The sequence below is a fragment of the Sus scrofa genome, chromosome 13, assembly GCF_000003025.6.
Source record: "Sus scrofa isolate TJ Tabasco breed Duroc chromosome 13, Sscrofa11.1, whole genome shotgun sequence".
NCBI classification, from domain to species: Eukaryota; Metazoa; Chordata; class Mammalia; order Artiodactyla; family Suidae; genus Sus; species Sus scrofa.
Genome location: NC_010455.5, coordinates 92,050,399 through 92,075,466, shown reverse-complemented (window position 1 = coordinate 92,075,466; position 25,068 = coordinate 92,050,399). Strand labels below are relative to the sequence as shown.

Here is a 25,068-nt window from a genome sequence, read left to right as displayed (position 1 = left end):
TTGAATGGAATGATACAGTGCTAGTCTTATGGGGAGCACTTATGCCAAATGAGAGCACTTATGCCATATTCTTTGTTGTGCATTTTTATACTGGCTGCTAGAACTTTTGATTAATGCTTTCTCCTTTTCTTCAGCAGAGGGCAAAGAAGTCATGATGGGCAGTTGAAAAAAAGGTGGGGCTGAATTTACACAGGCATTTAGTGACTGGCTTGTACCCTGAATGCTTATGGAGTACAATTGAGTCTCTAATTTGAATAAAATATTTTCCTTAAAAAAATAAGAAAAAGTAATATATACAAAGTATTGCATGCTATTGTGGAACTCATCTCTGAAGAACAAAAACTGATTAACCTTATAGATTAAACAACTAGATAAACCAAATAAAGAAACCATATTATTTGTGGTTTATCCATAAATAATATTAGACAAAAAACATCCATATTAGACAAAATTCAACTCTCTCTCTTTTTTTTTTTTTTTTTTTTTGTCTCAAAGTCACCAAGCAAACTTGAAGTAGAAGAGAATATACACATTTGGTAAGAAGCAATCCTATTATGTAGACGTGATATCAAACAAAACATCAAAATAGCTAAAATCTGAATACTTTTCCACTAACATTGGAAACACAGAAGTATCCATTCTCACTACTTTTTTCCCCCATTAATGTTATACTGGAGGTCTTAGTGCAATAAACAAGAAAGAGATATAAAAGCCTTACAGATTGGAAAGGAATAATTGATTCCTTTAATTCTCTTTATTCACAGATTACAAGATTATGCTGAATTCTGATAAACACTGGGTTTTCTTTATCCACTAAATTTTTCTGTTACAGCATCCTTTGAAGTATGAGGAGGATAATGGTAAACACTAGAAATGGAAGGATTCAACAAAAGGTTTTTGAAAGACTTTTTTCAAACTATTATTATTATAATTATTGCTTTTTTTTTTTTTTTTTTTTGTCTTTTTGCCATTTCTTGGGCCGCTCCCGCGGCATATGGAGGTTCCCAGGCTAGGGGTATAATCGGAGCTGTAGCCGCCGACCTATGCCAGAGCCACAGCAATGTGGGATCTGAGCTGCGTCTGCAACCTACACTACAGCTCAGGGCAACGCCGGATCGTTAACCCACTGAGCAAGGGCAGGGATTGAACCCACAACCTCATGGTTCCTGGTCAGATTCATTAACCACTGCGCCACGACGGGAACTCCAAATTATTGAATTCATAGTGTTTCAAAAAGTCTCCATTTAGAGGCATACATACAATTTTTAAAAATCAATTTATTTCATATATAACATCTTTAAACTTAACCTATTTACTCAATAATTTATTTTCCTAGAATTAAATACTTATTGGTATATTGAGATTTGGTATATGTATATGTATTGGTTATTTGGTGCTTCTCCCATTATCATTTAGCCACTCATATTTGTAGCTATTTTCTTATATAGACTCTTTGCCAATCTCAAAAACTCAGATTAACCAAACATAAATGTTGCTTTTGTCTGGCTAAAGTAAGCTGTCTCTACCCTGTCATCAAAAGATCAAGAGAGCTAGATATTTTTCATATATAATCATTGAGATTTTGTTGCCCCGGACTAAGGAGTTGAGTTGTGTGTTAAGAAATGTATTCTATAAAGGTAGGCAGTTGATACTGAACTGGGACTAAAATAGGGTAACAACTTCATTCATGTGAGCAATAAATGGGGCTTCTCCAAGGACCTGAATCCAAGTAAATCCTTGGTATTACATAAGCAGACATTTCTTTGTGCTGAAATAAAATTTATCAAGAAAGAAAATCAAAAGGAATGTAAGAAAGCTGGATATTTTAAAATCATAATAGAAAAATAAATCTTTTATTCTCTAAGATACTAAAGTGAGTGAAGTACTTTGAGCCTAATGCATAAAACTCCTTCACTGACAATAACAATTACATATATATGTATTTAGGAAGACTGTTGTCTATAAAACACACATTTTTTAATATGAATCCATTGCATTTTCTTTTTTCCCGAAATAGTGGGGCTTATGTTTTTCTACATTGATCAGATTTTTACTATAGGTTTTCATGTAGCCAACTAAGATACTGACTGGCTGCTTTATAACTAACTTTAATAAACAGAAAAGAAACTGTTCCCTGGAATGCACTCTCTATGTGGTTAAGGACCACCCTAACTCCAGAATTCTGAAGTCAAATAACGTACATGAGCCCATCATCTAAGACATCATATTTACAAGTGATGACAGGTCAGAGGTAAATCACGCAGCTTGTTGTCATCAGCTAGCAAAGGTGCTACGAACCCTGGATTTCACATCTAGGAACCCTGGATACTTTTTAGCCAGCTCTGAACTACCATGAGTTGGAGTCTTATAAATGTGGCCTTTCTTAAACTTCTCAGGGAGCAAAGATCTCCAATTAACAAATCTGAACTGATGAATTGATTCCAGAGGTATGTGTTGGTTAGAAAGCACTGCTTTCTCAAGTGATCTATCTGTGGTAAAATATTCACTCCACAATCTGACCATGAGTGATCTGGACAGAACTGGAAAATGGGAATTTTCTCAATATGATGGTAAATCCAAATCAAAACTCTGAAGGATAGGATTTATTAAAGACTGGACTTTGATCTTGACATTGGGGTCTTCTAAAAGTGAAAAAAAATCAGAATATGTTGCTTAATTAAATATCTTTAATGAAAAAAAAAAACTACAATACAAAAAATGTATTCCTAAATCTAAAATCCTTAAAAATACAAAATAACACATTGATAAAAACAAAAATCTTAATATCAAATAATTTTTAGTAGTAAATGTTCATAAATTAAATGTAAGTTTTAATTTTAAAAAAAATTCAGTACCACTCTCTTCATAGGATGTGAAAAAGGATCTTTTATTATAATGTGAATTTCATACTTATGTAACCTGGATTTCTAATCTGAAGCTATATATATATATATATGATCCCCTTTTCCATTATTAAGAATATTTTAAATATCTAAGTATGTCAATAAGCATTGAAAAGGGAAAGACACAGCTCTGATACTGAAGAGATGTTTGATCCTGGATAAATCTAAACCATGTAGGACTATTAATTTTTAATTTTTTGAGCACTGCTTTGTCTTTTCTAGGTTTAGTTCCCTTCTTTTTTCCAGGAACACTAGAATTTTATAGTTTTTTTCTAAGCTAATTTTCCTGCAATGTGTTTCTGCTATGGGGGAAAAATGATTATTACATCAGTCATAAAATACGTATCTAGTAACCCATGTTTTTTTCTTTTTTATTGAACGGTAATGTTTGGGTAAATTAAAATTTTTAGACATTCAAAAGGTTGTTTTTCCAAACACTATCACCTTTACCTTTTATATACCTGAAGCACTAACATACTCAAGAAGAGTCAAACTGACTAGCATACTGAAAAATGGTATTGATTGCTTGTCATTTAAAGCACTGATCAAGACGAGGTATAATTGGGTAGTAGTAGTGTGTATTAAAATTCAAAGAGCAAACTTTTATTTTTTTTTATTTATTTTTTTTTATTTTCCCACTGTACAGCAAGGGGGTCAGGTCATCCTTAGATGTATACATTGCAGTTACAGTTTTTTCCCCCACGATTTCTTCTGTTGCTACATGAGTATCTAGACATAGTTCTCAATGCTATTCAGCAGGATCTCCTTATAAATCTATTCTAGGTTGTGTCTGATAAGCCCAAGATCCCGATCCCTCCCACTCCCTCCCCCTCCCATCAGGCAACCACAAGTCTCTTCTCCAAGTCCATGATTTTCTTTTCTGAGGAGATGTTCATTTGTGCTGGATATTAGATTCCAGTTATAAGTGATATCATATGGTATTTGTCTTTGTCTTTCTGGCTCATTTCACTCAGTATGAGATTCTCTAGTTCCATCCAAGTTGCTGCAAATGGCATTATGTCATCCTTTTTTATGGCTGAGTAGTATTCCATTGTGTATATATACCAAACCTTCCGAATCCAATCATCTGTCGATGGACATTTGGATTGTTTCCATGTCCTGGCTATTGTGAATAGGGCTGCAATGAACATGCGGGTGCATGTGTCTCTTTTAAGTAGAGTTTTGTCCGGATGGATGCCCAAGAGTGGGATTGCAGGGTCATATGGAAGTTCTATGTATAGATTTCTAAGGTATCTCCAAACTGTTCTCCATAGTGGCTGTACCAGTTTACATTCCCACCAGCAGTGCAGGAGGGTTCCCTTTTCTCCACAGCCCCTCCAGCACTTGTTATTTGTCGATTTATTAATGATGGCCATTCTGACTGGTGTGAGGTGGTATCTCATGGTAGTTTTGATTTGCATTTCTCTTATAATCAGCGATGTTGAGCATTTTTTCATGTGTTTGTTGGCCATCTGTATATCTTCCTTGGAGAAATGTCTATTCAGGTCCTTTGCCCATTTTTCCATTGATTGATTGGCTTTTTTGCTGTTGAGTTGTATAAGTTGCTTGTATATTCTAGAGATTAAGCCCTTGTCGGTTGCATCATTTGAAACTATTTTCTCCCATTCTGTAAGTTGTCTTTTTGTTTTCTTTTTGGTTTCCTTTGCTGTGCAAAAGCTTTTCAGTTTGATGAGGTCCCATGGGTTTATTTTTGCTCTAATTTCTATTGCTTTGGGAGACTGACCTGAGAAAATATTCATGATGTTGATGTCAGAGAGTGTTTTGCCTATGTTTTCTTCTCGGAGTTTGATGGTGTCCTGTCGTATATTTAAGTCTTTCAGCCATTTTGAGTATATTTTTGTGCATGGTGTGAGGGTGTGTTCTAGTTTCATTGCTTTGCATGTGCTGTCCAGGTTTCCCAGCAATGCTTGCTGAATAGACTTTCTTTTCCCATTTGATGTTCTTGCCTCCCTTGTCAAAGATTAATTGACCATAGGTGTCAGGGTTTATTTCCGGATTCTCTATTCTATTCCATTGGTCTGTCTGTCTGTTTTGATACCAGTACCACACTGTTTTGATGACTGTGGCTTTGTAGTATTTCTTGAAGTCTGGGAGAGTTATGCCTCCTGCTTGGTTTTGGTTTCTCAGGATTGCTTTGGCGATTCTGGGTCTTTTGTGGTTCCATATAAATGTTTGGATTGTTTGTTCTAGTTCTGTGAAAAATGTCATGGGTAATTTGATAGGGATTGCATTGAATCTGTAGATTGCTTTGGGTAGGATGGCCATTTTCACAATATTGATTTTTCCAATCCAGAACATGGAATATCTTTCCATTTCTTTACATCTTCTTTGATTTCTTTGATTAAAGTTTTATAGTTCTCGGCATATAGGTCCTTTACCTCTTTGGTCAGGTGTATTCCGAGGTATTTGATTTTGTGAGGTACAATTTTAAAAGGTATCGTTTTTTGGTATTCCTTTTGTAATGTTTCATTGCTGGTATACAGAAATGCAACTGACTTCGGAATGTTAATCTTATATCCTGCTACTTTGCTGAATTTATTAATCAGTTCAAGTAGTTTTTGGGTGGAGTCCTTAGGGTTTTCTAGGTATAGTATCATGTCATCTGCATACAGTGACAGTTTGATCTCTTCTCTTCCTATATGGATGCCTTTTATTTCTTTTGTTTGTCTAATTGCTGTGGCTAAGACTTCCAAAACTATGTTGAAGAGCAGTGGTGAGAGTGGGCATCCCTCTCTTGTTCCAGATTTGAGTGAGAAGGCTTTCAGTTTTTCCCCATTGAGGATTATATTTGCTGTGGGTTTCTCATAAATGGCTTTGATGATATTCAGGAATGTTCCCTCTATACCCACTTTGGCGAGGGTCTTGATCATGAATGGATGTTGAACTTTGTCAAATGCTTTTTCTGCGTCTATTGAGATGATCATATGATTTTTGACCTTTTTTTTGTTAATGTGGTGTATGATGCTGATTGATTTGCGTATGTTGAACCATCCTTGTGAACCTGGGATGAACCCTACCTGGTCATGGTGTATAATTTTTTTGATATGTTGTTGGATTCGGTTGGCTAAGATTTTGTTGAGAATTTTTGCATCTATATTCATCAATGATATTGGGCGATAGTTTTCTTTTTTGGTGGTATCTCTGCCTGGTTTTGGAATGAGGGTGATGGTGGCCTCATAGAATGTCTTTGGGAGTATTCCTTCTTCTTCAACCTTTTGAAAGAGTTTAAGGAGGATGGGCACCAATTCCTCTTTATATGTTTGATAAAATTCACCTGTGAAGCCATCTGGTCCTGGATTTTTATTTGTAGGGAGTGATTTTATGACCTCTTCAATTTCATTTCTAGTGATCGGTCTGTTCAGTTGGTCTGTTTCTGCTTGATTCAGTTTTGGCAGGCTGTAAGATTCTAGAAAATTGTCCATTTCTTCCAGATTGTCAAACTTGTTGCCGTATAGTTGTTCATAGTATTCTCTTATGGTTTTTTGTATTTCTGCTGTATCCGTTGTGATTTCTCCTTTTTCGTTTATAATTTTGGTTATTTGGGTTCTTTCTCTCCTCTTTTTAGTGAGTCTGGCCAGGGGTTTGTCAATTTTGTTCACCTTTTCAAAGAACCAGCTCTTGGTTTTATTAATTTTCTCTATTGTTTTTTGAGTCTCTATTTTATTGATTTCTTCTTTGATCTTTATAATTTCCTTCCTTCTGCTGACTTTAGGACTTTTTTGTTCTTCTTTTTCTAATTCGTTTAGGTGGAGGGTTAAGTTGTCCATTTGGGTTCTTTCTTCTTTTTTGAGAAAGGCCTGGATTGCTATAAATTTCCCTCTGAGCACTGCTTTCGCAGCATCCCATAGATTTTGAGAGGTTGTGTCTTCATTATCATTTGTTTCAAGGTAGTTTTTAATTTCCTTCTTGATTTCCTCATTGACCCATTGGTTTTTTAGTAGCATGTTGTTTAGTCTCCATGGAGTAGGTTTTTTCTCTTTGCTTTTCCCATGGTTGATTTCTAATTTCATGGCATTGTGGTCAGAGAAGATACTTGAGATAATTTCTACGCTCCTAAATTTATTGAGATTCGCTTTGTGTCCCAATATGTGGTCGATTCTTGAGAATGTTCCATGAGCATTTGAGAAGAATGTGTATTCTGCTTTTTTTGGATGTAGTGTCCTGAAGATATCAATTAAGTCTAATTTTCTATTGTTTCTTTTAGGATCTCTGTTGCTTTATTGGTTTTCTCTCTAGAGGATCTGTCCATTGATGTGAGGGGGGTATTTAGGTCTCCTACTATGATTGTATTCTCATCAATATCTCCCTTTATGTCTGTTAATATTTGTTGTGTGTATCTGGGTGCTCCTGTATTTGGGGCATATATGTTGACAATAGTAACATCCTCTCCTTGGATGGATCCCTTAATCATTAAATAGTGTCCTTCTTTGCAAAGAGCAAACTTTTAATAACTACCCATTAAGAATTATGATTCTTCTGTTTTTTTCTTATATACTTTTTCTAATTTAGGAAATTCACTTTTATTCACAATTTGCTAATTTGTTCCATCTCTATAGATACAGAATATTATCTGTAAAGAATTCATTTGTATTGAAATAGTATGATTTTCTTCTTTCAATTATTAATTTGGAGAATTGTATTAATAGTCATTTTAATGTTAAACCTATCACACTCTACTAGAATAAATTCAAGATAACAGTGATGTATTATGTTTTTAATATATTGATTAATTTTGTTTGATAGCATTTTCATTCAGGATTTTGCATCTATGTTCGTAAATGTGAATGCTTGTAATTTTCCCTTCTCAAACTGACCTTGTCAGGCTAAGAATCAAAATATGTTAGCTTCTCAAAGTGCAACTTTTCCAACATTTTGGATTTTTTCTAGAAGTAAAGATATTTCTTTTAAAAATATTTGTTAGAATTTGTGTTTGAAACTGTTTGATCCTAAGTGTATGTATGTGTGTGTCAAAACATTAAAATGACTATTCAATTTATTTTATGATAATAGGATAAAACTTATTTTCATTTGTCCTAGAATCAGTTCTTTTTTCAGAGAATCTTTCTATTTCATCTAAATTTAAATGTATTGGAGTAAAGGAGTTCAAAGTATACTACTGTATTTTTAATATCTGTAAGATATTTAGTTATATACCCCTTTTCATTCCTTATATTAGTTTAAGATTCCTCCTTTTTTTGTTTTGTTTTGTTTTGTTTTTTAGGGCCTTACCAGCAGCATATGGAGGTTTCCAGGCTAGGGGTCGAAGTGGAACTGCAGCCGCTGACCTACGCCACAGACACAGCAATGCGGGATCTCAGCTGCGTCTGTGACCTACACCACAGCTCAGGGCAATGCCAGATCCTTAACCCACTGAGCAAGGCCTGGGATAGAACCTGTGTCCTCATGGATGCTAGTTGGGTTCGGCAATCACTGAGCCACAAAGGGAACTCCAGACTCTCCTCTTTTATCTTGGTCAGTCTCACCAGAGATTAATACAATTAATCAATTGTATTACTTTTTTTCAAGGAACTACATTTGTTGCTCATCCTAGTATATTTGTTTTCAGTTTCATCTTCTATGTCCTCATCTTTCTCGTCTCCTTTTTTTCTCTCATTTCATCTTTTTTTATTATATAATGATTTTAATTTTTTTCCATTATAGCTGGTTTACAGTGTTCTGTCAATTTTCAACTGTACAGCATGGTGACCCAGTTACACATACATGTATACATTCTTTTTTCTCACCTTATCAGGCTCCATCATAAGTGACCAGACATAGTTCCCAGTGCTGCACAGCAGGATCTCATTGCTTATCCATTCCAAAGGCAATAGTCTAATCTATAAACCCCAAGCTCCCAATACATCCTACTCCCTCCCCTTCCCCTTGGCAACCACAGGTCTATTCTCCAAGTCCATGATTTTCTTTTCTGTGGAAAGGTTCATTTGTGCCATATATTAGATTCCAGATATAAGTGATATCATATGGTATTTTTCTTTTCATTTCATCTTTCCTTCTACTTTTTAGACATTCTTTTTCTTTTTTAATTTCATGGAATGGATGCCAACTTATTAATTTTAGTAATTTTTATGTATTTATTTGACTATATTTTCCTATGAATATTGAGATAGTTGTATTTCATAGAGTATAATCTATAATATTTTCATTACAATGTAGTTCAAATATTTTCAAATCTTCATTGTGATTTCCTCTTTCACACTTGGGTTAAATAGGAACTGAGTATCTTAATTTAAAAACATGATCATTATACAACTACAGATGTGATAAATTCATTTGAGTAATAAAAAAAAGTTAAAATGCAACCATAAAAAAAAACTTCATCAATTAAAAACAATTATTTAAACTATAAAAAAAAAATGGGGTTTTCTTAGTGATATTTTATTAGTGATCCAAAGCATTATGCTAACTGTGGACAGAGATATAATGGAAATAATTTGATTTCTCAAATTTTATTGTACATACAAAAGACTTGGATTTCTTGTTAATATGCATGTTGTTATTCAGGAAGTCTGTGGTAAGACTCATGATTCTGCATCTTTACATACCTATATGCTGCTAATGTTATTAGTCTGCAGAGAATGCTATGAATAGCAGGGGTCTATCTGGGTTCAGTTCTTTGAATTGATTGAAACTTGGTCTATAACCCTGCATATTCTTATTTAAATATATATTTTGTGTGTTTGAAAAGAATGGAATTCTGTTGCTTATTATTTTACATTCATTAGTCACAAATTTGTTATCCATGCTGTCCCAACAATCACTGAAAAATGTTAGTAAACTTCTTCCACTTTTGCTATTATTTTGCTAATTTTTCCTTTGTTTCTATCCATTTTACTCTGTGTATTTTGAGAAAATGTTATTTATTCATATAAATTGATAGGACTTTTTTATCTTCCAGTTGAATGGAATTGTCTTAGGAATGTTGCATATTAACTCTAGTAATAGTTTTTCCTCTAAAACTATTTAATTATAAAATAATTATAACAATTAGTATTTGCATGACATCTGTATTTGCATGACATCTTTTCCTATCTTTTTTCTTTCTACCTATCAATATATATTTTATTACATTCTATTCTTATGTTGGATTGTTAAATTTTATGTAGTCTGCCATTTTTTTGATTCTACCTGAATTTTAAGTCCATCTACACTGAAGTTTTTTTATTAATATATTTTGTTTATTATTAAACTTATCTATTATTGTGCATTCTGTTTATCTCACCTATTCTATTACTTTTCCTTTATTTTATATTCTTTTGGAGTATTGTTTTATCATTTCATTTTCCTATGATATCTTTTTATTTGTACCTTTTAAATAATTCTTTTATAGATTATACTAGGGATTAAGATAAAATTCATTAATTTATCAATGCCTAATATTAATTATATCTTTTAATCTTAGACAATAGAACTTTATTGGAATACTTTAATATTTTGATTCGTCCCTTCATGTATTGGCTATTGTCATTGTGTATATTAATTTTTATTTTTAAATGACAAGACTCAATTATTATTGTTTTATATAGTCAATGTTCATTTACATTTTGGTTTGTCAATATATTTACTTTTTCCTGAATGTAATTTCTTTCTGCCTTTTTGATCCTCCATCTGCAGTTAATGTTCTTCTACCTGAAATAATCTTTAAAATCCAAAATGACAGCATGCTGGGTTGTGATTTCTCTTGAGTTTTATATGTCAAAAAAGTCCTTTTTTTTGTCTACAGACTGGAAGGATATATTCATATTAGCCTTTCTCACCATATTCTTAATGTGTATTCTCATTATTTTATATTTTGTATCTTTAGTCTCTCTGTTCAATATTACAAATGATTTTTCTTCTTCCAATTTTCTATATTACTGTATTGCAGCCAATATGCTAACAAACACCTCTATTGTCCTACCAAGAGTGAACCCTAATATAAACTATGGACGTTGGATGATTATGATGTGTAAATATAAGTTCATTAACTGTAACAACTGTACCACTCTGGTGGGGGATGTTGATAATGAGGGAGGCTATGTATGTGGGGCAGAGTGTATATTAGAAATTTCTTATTTTCCTCTCAATTTTGCTGTGAATCTAAAACTCTCTAAAATATAATTTTTGTGTGTGTGTGTCTTTTTGCCATTTCTAGGGCCGCTCCCGCAGCATGTGGAGGTTCCCAGGATAGGGGTCTAATCAGAGCTGTAGCCACTGGCCTATGCCAGAGCCACAGCAACACGGGATCCGAGCCGCATCCGCAACCTACAGCACAGCTCACGGCAATGCCAGATCCTTAACCCAGTGAGCAAGGCCAGGGATCGAACCTGCAACCTCATGATTCCTAGTCAGATTCGTTAACCACTGAGCCACAACGGGAACTCCTAAAATATAAAATCTTAAAAAAAACCCTACATTGAGTGTTTAATTTTGATGGCTAATATTTTAAGTTATTGAAGTTTTAGGGTTTTTTTTTGTTTTTTTTTGTTTTTTTTTTTTTTTTGGAGGTTTTGAGTTTGTTTTTTTAGGGTCACATCTGTGCTATATGGACGTTCTCAGGCTAGGGATCAAATCGGAGCTGCAGCTGCTGGCCTACACCAGACATAGCAACACCAGATCCGAGCCACATTTGCAACCTATGCTGCAGCTTGTGGTAATGCCAGATTCCTAACCCACTGAATGAGGCCAAGGATTGAACCCATATGGCTCATGGATACTAGTTGTGTTCTTAATCTGCTGAGCCACAATGTGAGTGCCTGAAGTTTTATGTTTATTTTTCAAATATCTCAAATTACTTTTTATAATTTTTCTATAAGCATATTTCCAGGTTTTAATATACATTTTTATTTACATTAAACATACTCTATAAAACTTTTCTTAATGATAACAATATCTGAACCTGGGTGATACTTTTTCCTGTTCATTAGTTCTTATTTTTCCTCTTTGTGTATCTGCTACCTGCAACTCACTATTGATTCCCAGGATAAAAATTTAGTTTTATAAATAAACTGAAACCTAGGGTCTATGTTGCCTTCTCTTAGGGATGACCTACATTTGTTTCTAGGAAGCATACATACACATATTATGATATATTATAATGTATAATATTCTGAATATATATTGTGAATATACACAGAGTATATACAATATTCTCACGTCCTAATTATTATTATTGCTATCATTTATTGTTTTTCTCCCATGAAAAAGGCTAGTATAATATATAGGACATTATGTCAGTGTTTTACATAAAAAAGAAGTACTGAAGTATGAAATTATTCTTCTCAATGTTTCCTAATTAAGTAAAAGAAAAAATACTTATACATTATAATTTAAATTATCAAAAATTATTAAATGAAAGATAAAAGAAAACAGAGCAAGTGAAAATGCTGAACATCTTACTTGCTGAGTCACTGCTGCAGCTAAATTCCCTCCAGCACTGTCTCCAGAGATGCCAATCCTTCCAGGATCTTCACCATAGCTTTTGAGAACTTCTGGGTATAATTTAATGCAGTGTATACATCTTCAAACTGACTGGAAAAATGGTACTTTGCGGCTGGTCTGTAGCTGTAGATAGAAAAATAATCTTTCCTCAATCATTGATTTTTAGTCACATACCAAAACAAGGTATGTACTCCGGATCAAATCATCAAAAGTAAAATTTTGTTGTCATCCACGTGATATTTAAATGTTTTCTATTAATTGGAAAACATGTTTTCCCTAATCATAAAATTTGACTGGCATTCAGTAAATATTGCCATTTTTACAATCAAATTTTAAAGTCTGAATGTTAAATTTGTTTCAGTTTGGGGAAAGATTTCCTTAGCTGCTATCTTTTCCTAGCTAAAAATATTTACAGAATGATTGATTTTGGTAACTGCCAAATGTTTTTTGAAAAATCAGTCACTACTTTTACTTATTTGATTCTCCAGAATGACTTTTCCAACCTTATCAAAATATTTAAATTTGATATGACTATTATTACATTAGTCCACTAATTTTGCATTTGTAAAGGGTTAGGTAGGTTCTTAAAGAGAGTGTGTTCTATAAAAAATTTAAAACTCTTCCTAAAGTGTGCTCTAGAATGGACTTCTGAGATAGGTTCTGCCTCAACTTTAATGTTAACTTGTGTAATACCTGCTTTCATTAATGAATCACCAAGTTCTAGGGAACATTCCAAGCATTGTTAAATGTATTACAACATCTAACCCCTATATCAATGCTGAAATATGTCAATTATTATTATTTAGAGTTAAATATCTTTTAAAATATCACACAGTTACCAATTTGCAAAGCCTAATTTAATTCCAGTCCTCTGACTTCAAAGCCCTCATCCTTAATACTCTGCTATTTATAGGGAAAAAAATCCAGAGACGGTAGTTAAAGTCTGTGTCATACTGTAGGTTAATTTTACTTGAAAAATTTCTTGACTTTCTGGCCTTTGTTCTTTCTTGAAATATGTGTTTACACCTTTTCTCTCCAATGCTGGAGTGGACAGTCTCTAACTTTAGGTTTGTCCATAGTCAGTGTCATCAGAGGCACTGATTAACTTTTGGCATAATAAGACACTCTATGCAGTTGAATGTATACTGATATGTAAGGCATGTGACATCAGATCAAATCAGCACAGCTCAACTTGGTTGATATGACAACTGCATCAAGTCTGTCTGCTGTCCATCTTGACAGAAGGTCATAGTAATGAAAGCTGAAATAAAAGAAAAAAACACTAGACCACTAGTGAGAACTGAAAAATGATGCTCTTAAGTTAATGAAGTTTACTGTGATGACTTTTTATTTTTGCCCTTTATCTTGAAATTCTACCTAAAGAAAAAAAATCTAATAGTAGTTTCACACTGATCAATGCATATACTCACTCACATGTGACCCATTCTTTTCGATTATCTTTTTATTTGCCCTTGATCAGCTTTCCTTTCCATTTGCCAATTTTTCAAATTGACTATTCCAAACTGGCTTTGTTTAGCTGCCTATCAAGTGCCTGGCAAGTAGTTAGAGGCTGGGAATGCAAATTTGAAGACTTTAAGGAGCTGACTTTAAGGAGCTCTATGGGGTATAGGGCACATATATAGGTCAACAACAAAAATACAAAAAAACATCTGCCTTAATTAAGAGTATAAAGCAGTGTTGAAATATTGGGAGAAATCTCTCATTAATCTTCCCTGGGGTTCTGGGTAGAATTTAGAAAGAATTTGAGTAGAAACTGTAAGTTTGCATCAATGTTTTCAATGAGAAGTGTGTGTATGTATGTTTTTGTGTGTGTGTATTTTGGGAAATGGCACCTATACAGGTACAAATTTAATAAAACAGTTTGAGGAGCAAAACTTTGAGCAGTGGCCCATTTGAAAGACAAACTGTGGTACTTTTTTTTTTTTTTAGAAACACAACTTTAGAGCAGTTAACAATAACTCTTATGCATAGTAAGCATTAAACAATACTTCCTCAATTACTTTTTATGTTCCCACTGCCAACATACAATCTCTTCACTAAAGCCTTCTATTTCTTCCCTCTCATAGCAAGACTTGCCCCTCCTGTGTGTTGGCAAAACTTTGCCCTTGGATCACTTTCACTATTCACTCATCATAACTAGGCTAACATCCTATCATTCTGTAATTTCTGCTATCACAAAATCAATAAAAAATGTTCGAGGCATTTTTTTCTTTTAACATTTCAGGATTCCTTCAGCATTTGGTACTGCTAACTCTATCTTCTTTGCTGATGTTTTCTTCTCTCAGGTTTTCTTTATATCTCTGACCACTCTTAGTCACATGGAATGATTGTCACATCTTCCTTCGACATTTGAAAATAGCTTCATGCCTATACTCTCTAAGTCTCCCAACCTAGAACACCAGCAATCAGAATGCCCTTTAGACCTAGGGACTGGAGCCTTGCCCGGGCTCCATACTTTAGAAGAACTGTTTGGACTTCTGTGGTTGCCTGAGTCCCCATAGGGCATAGATCCAGCAGAGCAAAGTGGCATGTCTTTTCCTTGAAAACCATACTCTCAGTACCCTGGACCTTGAGCCTTGAACAGAGTCTTTTTACTTTTAATCTATAACTCTATCCTATGTAATATCCTACATGAGAAAAAGGTACTAAATGTCTTATTTCAACACAAAAACTAAATTCTTTCTGGAGTACATTTTGACCTGGGAAAGGGAAGAAATGTAGGAGAAAAAAATTGAAAAGAAAAGACAACCCATTATTTTGCCCTATACTGTTAAGCAGACTATACTTTAATATTTAATTTAAAGAAATGTGAAGTCTTTCCATCTGTCTGGGGCCTTTAGGAAAGCGTACTCTGAAATGAAAGACTCATTTGAGTCTTGAAGGATAAATAAGACATTTCTAGCAATATATTATTAAGTTCAAAAGACAAAAGAGGAGTTCCCGTCACAATATTAGAATAGTTATATATGAAGTGGAACTTCCATTATCCTTACCATTACTACCCAAACACCAGCCACTACCGTAGATAAAAAACAAGCTCCTTCTTAATGATTTTGGTTTCCATTGAGGCACATATATACAGACAGGAATGTTGTTAAATATTGTATCTTTCACAGTTACATTTTCATCTGATGTTGGTGGAACATCTAAAAGGTTGAAAGGAACATCATGGATTCCACAAAGTGGTTTAGTCCCAACTCTTCATCAAACAGGACCTAAAATGAAACACATACATAGACACACACATTTTAAGCATCAAAATGGTTTTGAACAAAGAAGTGCACATTAATATTCAATATGACCTTGAGTTCCCATTGTGGCTCAGTGGAAACGAACCTAGCTAGTATCCATGAGGATGTGGGTTTGATCTCTGGCCTTGCTCAGTGGGTTAAGGATCTGGCATTGCCAGGAGCTGTGGTGAGGGCCACAGACACAGCTCAGATCCCATGTTGCTGTGGCTGTGGTACAGCTGCAGCTTTGATTCAACCCCAGATGCCACACAGGTGTGGCACTAAAAAGCAAAAAAAAAAAAAAAAAAAAAAAAAAAATCAATATGACCCCAAAAGTCTTAATTACATTTTCTCAGAAAAATCACCCATGATACCAGCAGAAAATATAGAAACTCAGATACCATATTACCATATGATGAATTACTACAAGCGACACTACTACTTATACACACCTTTCACCCAATAAGAATACTAATATGGCATATATACAATTTTGTGTTAAATAATGTGAATGCCCAGCAAATCCAGGCAAACTCTTCACCATAAAAAAAAAAATCAGAGCCAAATGAAATACTTAAGTTATAAAAGGACAGCTTACTATATATAGAGGCAAAATTCTTTGGAAGAGTTGTAAAGATGCTGGGGAAGGAAAAGAATTTTTAACTTGTAGTTGAACTCAGACTTGGAGGGAAAGTAGAGTTTGGATGATCAACTGAGCAAAAAACCTTTTGTCAGATTAAATGAGGTTAGCCTAGAGGAAAAATATGTGATATAGAAAGTACAGGTCATTTGTTATTCCTATACTTACAGACTTCATGAAGATGAATGAGAGGAAAGAGTCCTTAAGAAGAATTTAATAAAATTTACACCTACATATATTAAAATCAAAACAAAAGCCCAGACACTATGATAAATGTATTGATAAATTCAGTTTGGTTAAGATTAAGAATTTATATTAAAAAATCTTCTAAAGTGATTGAAAATACAAGCCACAATGTGAATAATGACACTTGCAATTCAAAAGACAAAAGACTTCAATAGTTGTTTCATGAAATGTCTAGAATGACTGGGGCTCCATGGAACAAAAATACTCATTTTTCAAGTATATAAATCAAAAGGAATGGCTTATACAACAAGATGTAGAATAAGCATTGTTTTAACCTTCCCCCATTTCTCCAAATTGTATTAAAATGATGGAGAGAAAGTTTAATACAACTGTGTTAAGAGAGCAAAATACTATTAGCCCTCCATATCTTAGCATTTTGATCTGTGGTTAGTTGAATGGATGCAAACCCACTGATAAGGAGGACTGACTATATTCATTGTTCTATGCCATTTTATATAAGGGACTTGGGCATCCACAGATTTTTGTATCTGAGGGGGAGGGGACTCCTGCAACCAATCCCCTGTCCACTCTGATGATGAGGGACAACTGTATTATCATATATGCTTCTCAAATTTCATATTATAGGTATCATAATGACAAAAGCTAGTTTAAAAAAAAAAACATTAATCCTAAGATGTGTATGCACATAGTAACAGAGCTTTATAATACAGGAATTAAGAACTGAAAAAAAACTGAAAGGAGAAATAGAAATATCCAAAACTATTAGTTGGAAATTGACACTCCTACCTCATAAATTGATAAAGCAAGTAAATAGGAAAAGAGTAATCATATAGAAAATTTGAAAAACACTAGTAACCCAACAGAACTAATGGACATATTGAGGACATTTCACCCAATGACAGCAGAATACACATCTTTTCAATTGCATGTAGAACTTTCACAAAGATGTACTACTAGATGACAAATTTGGGGGAAAAAAATCTCAACAAATTAGAAAGGATTACAATCATTCAAAGTATGTTCTCTCTTCATATTAAAATTAAAATAAAAATCAGAGCATAATGATTTATGGTGAATCCCCACATACTGGGAAATGAAACAACATACTCCTAAATAATCATTAGTTAAGGAAGAGCTATCTCTAGACAAATCGAAAAAACATTTTGAACCAATTAAAAAAGAAAACATACCATAATAAAAATTTGTAGAGTGCAGATAAAGCACTGAGTGGAGGAAAATTTACAGCTTTAAGTGCATATTTTAGTGGGGAAGAGATCTAAGCTTCCTCCACTAAGAATTTAGAAATAGATGAGTAAATTAAACCGAAAATATGGAGAAAAAATAAAGGAAAAAAAACAGAAATTAATAAAATGGAAAATACATAAAGAAAATTAAAGATTTATTCCTTGAGCAGATACTATAAAATGGATCTGCTTCTAGTCAGACTAATCAGGAAGAAAAAGAGAAGTTGCAATTTACCGGTATCAGAAATGAATGAAAGGACACCATTTTGGATACTCAGACTGGTAGGCTTTGTAGGCAGCAGTCAGTGTGTGCTCAGATAAAGTGTCCTGTGCACCCAGTGAGTGTGCAATGTAGGGCACAGTGGGCATGGGAGCGACTCACTGGGGCCAGAGCCTAGGAGAAAAAAGAGGTTCTGCAAGGGCACAGCACAGGGATTGTTACAGAAAATGGCCTTGTTCAATTCATCCTCAAATGCCACAAATATTAAATCTCTTGCCTGAGCACTGGGACAGGAACTGTGGTGCTAAGGAAAGTGGACAGCTACATACTAAGAATCAAACCAGACAACTTCCTCATGTTAAAAAAAAAAATCAACTTCAAGAGTTATCTCAAGGTGTAGCGGTTTGAGGATTTGGTGTTGTCATTGCATCAGCTTGGGTCACTACTATGGAGAGGGTTTCATTCCTGGCCCAGGAAATTTCATACAGTGCAGGCATGGCCAAAAAAAAAAAAAAAAGCAGCAAAAACAAACCAAAAAAACCCCCTCAAAGTATATTAAAGACTTAAATGTAAGACTTGAAACCATAGGACTCCTAAAAGAAAACACTCTTTGACATCAGTCTTAACAATATTTTTTTTGGATATGTCTCTTCAGGGAAAGGAAACAAGCAAAAATAAACATTTAAGAAAGACTACATTAAGTTAAAAAGTTTTTGCACATTGAAGGAAACTATCAACAAAATGAAAAGGCTCCCTGCTGAATGGAGAAAATATTTGCAAATGGCATATCTTCTGAGGGTTAATACCCAAAATATACAAAGATTATTAAAAATTAATTGTAATCTTGTATTTGACAAAAGCAACTGATTTCATTTGCAATTACATGAATTGAAAACAAAGTTGCTAAAAGTATAGATTTTGTTGACCTAATCAATAAATTTATAGAAAAACAAACCAGAAAAATCTTATGATCAAAAACATTACATTAATAAATTATTATTAGTTACCATAACACACAAATTACATCAAGCTATATATTTTTTGCAACTTGTAACTTTTTATTATTCATGTATCATTGTTACCCGTATTACATTTCATGAGTAATAAAATATTTTTAAAGGAAAATGCTTTGTTTTGCTATTGTTGTACTTTTTGACCCACTTTTTTGTTTTTGTTTTTGTTTTTGTTTTTTTTGTCTTTTTGCCATTTCTTGGGCCACTCCGTGGCATATGGAGGTTCCCAGGATAGGGGTCTAATTGGAGCTCTAGCTGCCGGCCTATGCCAGAGCTACAGCAACTCAGGATCCGAGCCATGTCTGTGACCTACACCACAGCTCACGGCAACGCCGGATCGTTAACCCGCTGAGCAAGGGCAGGGATTGAACCCACAACCTCATGGTTCCTAGTCGGATTCGTTAACCACTGCACCACGATGGGAACTCCTTGCCCTGCCTTTTGAACAAGTGTTCTTGTGTTTTTATTTTACACTAGGCTCTACATATGATGGGGCCAGCTCTGATATGCACTTTGATATGTACATTGTACATGATATAGGTGCACAGATTGGGGCTAGACTATTATTTTGCTTCCAAAATGAAGCATATATACCAGCCACTATCATGAACACCAGTGCACCTGTAAAAACTGCAACAAAGCTGGTAGTTACAAAGGTGAAGGCATCTGATAACCTTGTGCAGGCATCCCCAGACTTGTCACATAATAGTAGCAATATGACTTAGTTTAAATGATTATCTTTGGGAGAGAAAGTTTCTGTTTCCTGAGTTTCTTAGGCAGAATCTAAGGGTTCCTTGACTCCCTCCCATCAAGAAGTCAACAAATAGGCCCCTTCCCAGTTCATAGCTCTCTCCTGCTTCCCTTCATATAACTGCTGGTCCTGCCAGTGAGAAATGCTAGGGAGTGATGTCAATAAACTGTTCTAAATTTGAGTGACTGTAGTGATGTGCTACACTGATTTATGGTGGGTTTAGTCATGGTTCAGGTTTAGAGTTTTTCTACAACAAAAAGGTAAGTTTACTTGGTAGGCTTTTTTGTTCCCCAATATCCAATTATAGTACATTTCATAAATTACATTTTTGGGGTCAGATTATTTCGTCTAGATGGAGTATATCAAATCTGTTGCCTCTATTCAATTAGAACTACTTGGTGTCCATGATGTCAGAGATATCAAAACCTGAAATTTTAAGTTTGTAAGCAGATTCCAGGATTCTTGGAAAGAAAGGAAGACCTTTGTTGGCAAGCTGAGATGAATTTTGCAAGAATCATAGAAATCAAAACTAGAATATCTTCTCAAGCTCTTGAGAAGAGACTTGATTTGCTCTTGGAAACACAATCATTAGCATTTATTAGAGTCATACAAAATATAGATATTGGTTACCATTTGCATTCCAAAAATATTTCCCTGAACAATCTGAGGACTTTTATCACAGCTGAAAATGTGAAAGTCACAGGCATTCCCTGACTTGGTGGATATTCTTATAAGTGCCAGTGAACTTTTAAATATAAGGAAAAAAATCCCAAATTGGGTTCACGGTAGGCTCCTGTGACAGTTTCCTAGTCTTCTTGTGTATGCTGCTCTGGATTGACATTTGGCTTTCATCCTGGCTACCTGCTGTTCGTTTAAGGCAATGTGGCCCCTTTATTTTGAATGCCAACCTTTTTCTTAGAGCACTGTACTACCTTGCCTATCTTAATCTAATATACTATGATAGCTTATGTAGGAGGCACTTCCTTTTGGCAACTTCTCAGAGGCCTGACCTGCACGAATCTTTTACAGGGATCTCAAATCAACAGAGATTTTAAAAGGAATGATACTGGATAGCAAGCTGAAAAAAGTTAAGCTCAATCTATAATCTCTCACTTTTTCTTAATATAAATTTCAACTGGAACAAGATTTAACTGCAAAAAGACTGGAAGAGACTATGGGTGAATATTACTATAATCCTTGGAAATTGAATTCCCTGATGACTCAGTGGGTTAAGAATCCAGCATTGTAATTCTGGTTACTGCTGTAGTGTGGGTTCAGTCCCTGGCTTGGGGACTTCCACATGCCATAGGTGCAGCAAAAAAATAAAAAGAAAGAAAGAAAAAAAAGAAAAATCCTGGGCAAGATCTTTCTAACTGCTTATCAAAGTCTAGGAGATAAAATTAAAGTATTCAGAAATTCTAATTTTAATTTTTTAAATGAAGAATAATAAAAATACTTCATCATGGCCAATTTATTATATTAATATTAATGACAAAATGAGAATAAAATTTGCACTTCTTCTCACATAGGTCTCATGTCCTCATATAGAAGAAAATAAAGAAGGAACAAAAACCCAATTAAAAATTGGGACAATGCAGCTTTCCAGGTAGCTCAAAGAAGAAATTCAAATGATCTTAAACATAGAAGATTCTACAACTAAGAGAAATAAAAAATAAAATTGTACTAAGATATAGTTTATCACTTATGGCTGATAAAAAAAATCAAGAAAAATCACAATACACTGTTGAGAAGCTGACAGGACATGTATGGATATTTTCATGCTTTGTTGGTAGTAGTGGAAAAGAGTTACAGAGCAATTTTGCAATAATTAGCAAAATTCCCACTGGCTCAACAATCCCACTTCACTGATTTATCATCGACAGAACCCAGCCTCCAAGTGCTTTTCATGTATTATTTTACTGGTTGCAATAAGAAAATACTATAAAGAACAAAAGTTTGTACCTCAATAGACCTGATTAGGTGAATTATATTTTATACATATAATGAATCCACTGTAGTATGTAAAAGAATGAAAGGGCTTTATATGTGAAGATGTGGACACATCTGTAGGATATATAATTAAATTAATAATGTTAAAACTTCAGTAGAACACTTGTTGTGTTGCTTCTTAGGTAAGAATGAAAGGGGGATAAGAATACTGGTATTACTTGTATAAAGAATCCCCAGTATGAATCACAAGAAACTGGTGCTCTACAGTAAATTGAGCTGAGAATAGAATGGATAAAGACAGGAATGGGAACATGATGCCTCACTGTATACATTTTTCATATTGTTTTGATTTTTGAACTATGTGGATGCACTACTATTCAAAAAATAAAATTTCTTTAAAATTATTAAAAAAAAATGCGGTATGTTACATAAGGTAGCGAGCTCTCCACTCCTGGAAATGTGCTTGTTGAGATCAAAAATTTCTCCCAGCCAGAACTCTAGCAGTTTCCAATCTCTACCCCAATCTTTGCTGACTACCCTTTCTCTCTCCATATATATATATATACATATATATATATATACACATACACATAAATATATATGAATATATATAATTTGTGTGTGTAATTGAGAAAGACAGACAGAGACAGAGAAGCTTAATTTTGTGGTGAAAGGGTGAGAGGAATAAACTGGGTCAGGTTCCCAGTGCAATAGTCATAGTAGAGATGATAGGTCCAGTGGCAGTAATTCATTGCCACTAACCACACCTCTCATGGTTCTTATTAGGCATCTTCAGTCAGCCAGTCTATACTATAAGAGCCTACTGTCATGTCCACAGTATATATTCCGAATCCATTATGAGTGTTTAAATCTCATAGTTAAATACAGAGTAGCTCAAAACTCATCACTTATGAGTTTTGTGTGAAATTTTAAAACCACAAGAGTAGAAAAAGTTCAACAAAAATTGTCATACACATACATATATTTTTACTTTACTACTACTAGAATAAATTCTTTTAGAAATGTAACCTGAATGGCTCTTTGGTCACCTTGTTGGTGGTCTGCTTTGAGATCATTCAGAGGTATAAGAAAGAAGTCAGAATTTGACAATAGGAAGCAAAGGAAATGTAGAACTTGAAAAAAAACAAAATAAAACCAGAATCTTAGAAAATTTGCCTCTCTGATTAATAAATGTTTCCACTTACCAAATACAATGGTGTTTTTTAAAAAAGCATTAAACAGTATAATTTTCCATGGTTCTTCAACATTATCTGGGAGAGGTTCATAAATGTAATATGCTATGAGAACCCCCAATATCAGAAAGCCAAAGGATTTTTTTCCCCATATTGTAACTGTTCTGTTTCTCAAGCAAGACAATATTATACCTCATTTCAATGTCTGAAACTAAATAGGCACTGGTGCAAACCCCACCGAGAATTATTGTGTAAGGTTCTGGGCCACAGAGTTTCCTCATTAGTACAATAGGATGTCACATGGCAGGTAATAAGGACTAGTGTTTCTAGTAAGAGCTCCGAAGTTTCAGTGTGCAGTTTATAAAAGAGAATACTAACATTCTGGAAAGTCATGTCACATCTGCCACAACTAGCAAACCAAATATTTGTGGAATACCAATTAGGAGAACAGTATGCTACTTTCAAAGATCCTGGAAAATGGAGTAGAAGCACATTCCAAGAAGAAAAGAAACGAAAACAAAAGGATTCATAAATAACTTTTGAAATATCATTAATGATATATTTGCTTTTTAGGGCTGCACCTGCAGCATATGGAAGTTCCCAGGCTAGCGGTGAATTGAAGCCACAGGTGCTGGCATACACCACAGCCACAGCAATGTGGGATCCAAGCTGTGTCTGCAACCTCCACCACAGTTCATGGCAACTCTGGATCCTTAACCTACTGAGTTAGGCCAGGGATCAAACCTGTATTCTCCTGGATACTAGTAGAGTTAGTAACCTGCTGAGCCACAATGGGAGCTCCCTATATTTTTTTCATTAAAGTTTTATTGACGTATAGCTGATTTACAGTGTGATGATTTTTGAGGTACAATAAAGTGATTCAGTTACATACACATACATATCCATTCTTTTACAGATTCTTCTCCCACACAAGTCATCACAAAATACTGGGTAGTGTTCCCTGTGCTATGAAGCAGGTTTTCATTGAACTTCCATTCCTTACACAATAGTGTGCCTATGCCAATTCCAAACCTCCAATTCATCCTTTCATACAACCTGTTTCCTTTGGTAACTGTAAGTTTGTTTTCAAAGTCTGTAAGTCTGTGTCTGTTCAGTAAGTTCATTTGTCTCATTTTTAGATGCCACATATAAATGATAACATATGATGCCTATTTTTGCCTGATTTATTTCACTTAGGATAATAATCTCTAGATTTAGCCATGTTGTTGCAAACGGCATTATTTCTCTTTTTATGGCTGAGTAACATTCCATTGTACCACTTCTTTATCTATTCATATGTTGGTGGACACTTAGGTTGCTTCCATTTTTAGCTATTGTAAATAGTGCTACAGTTACATTGGGGTGCATGTATCTTTTTGAATTATGGCCTTCTCTGGATATAAACCCAGGAGTGAGATTGCTTGATCATGTGGCAGTTCTGTAATTAGGTTTTAAAGGAACTTCCATACTGTTTTCCATAGTCGTTTCACCAACTTACATTCCCACCAACACTGCAGGAATGTTTCCTTTTCTCCACACCCTCTCCAGCATTTATTGTTTGGCTATTCAACTGGTATGAAGTGATACCTCATTATAGTTTCAATTTGCATTTCTCTAATAATTAGCAATGTTGAACATCTTTTCAGTGGTTTTTTTTGCCATCTGTATGTCTTCTTCAGGGAAATGTCTATTTGGATCCTCTGCCCTTTTGTTATTGGATTTTTTTCTTTTTTTTGATACTGAGCTGCAAAAGTTGTTTGTATATTTTGGCAATTAATCCCTTGTCGGTCACTTCATTTGCAAATATATTCTCTCATTCTGTGGGAAGACTTTTTATTTACGTTTCTTTTGTTATGCAAAACCTTTCAGTTTTACTTAGGTTCCTTCATTTGATTTTTTTTTTTTTTTGTCTTTTTTCCATTTTCTTGAGCCACTCCTGCGGCATATGGAGGTTCCCAGGCTAGGGGTCTAATCGGAGCTGTAGCTGCCAGCCTATGCCAGAGCCACAGCAACGTGGGATCCGAGCCGCGTCTGCAACCTACACCACAGCTCACGCAATGCCGGATCCTTAACCCACTGAGCAAGGCCAGGATCGACCTGCAACCTCATGGTTCCTAGTTGGATTCCTTAACCACTGAGCCACGACGGGAACTCCCATTTGATTTTTTTATGTTTTTATTTTTTTACTCTACAAGGTGAATCCAAAAAGACATTTCTGAAGTTTATGTCAGAGAGTG

At 34.4% G+C, this 25,068-nt stretch overlaps 1 pseudogene; it reads right to left on the bottom strand.

The window, feature by feature from the left end:
- On the bottom strand, positions 1,822-23,224 carry LOC110256337 (annotated as a pseudogene).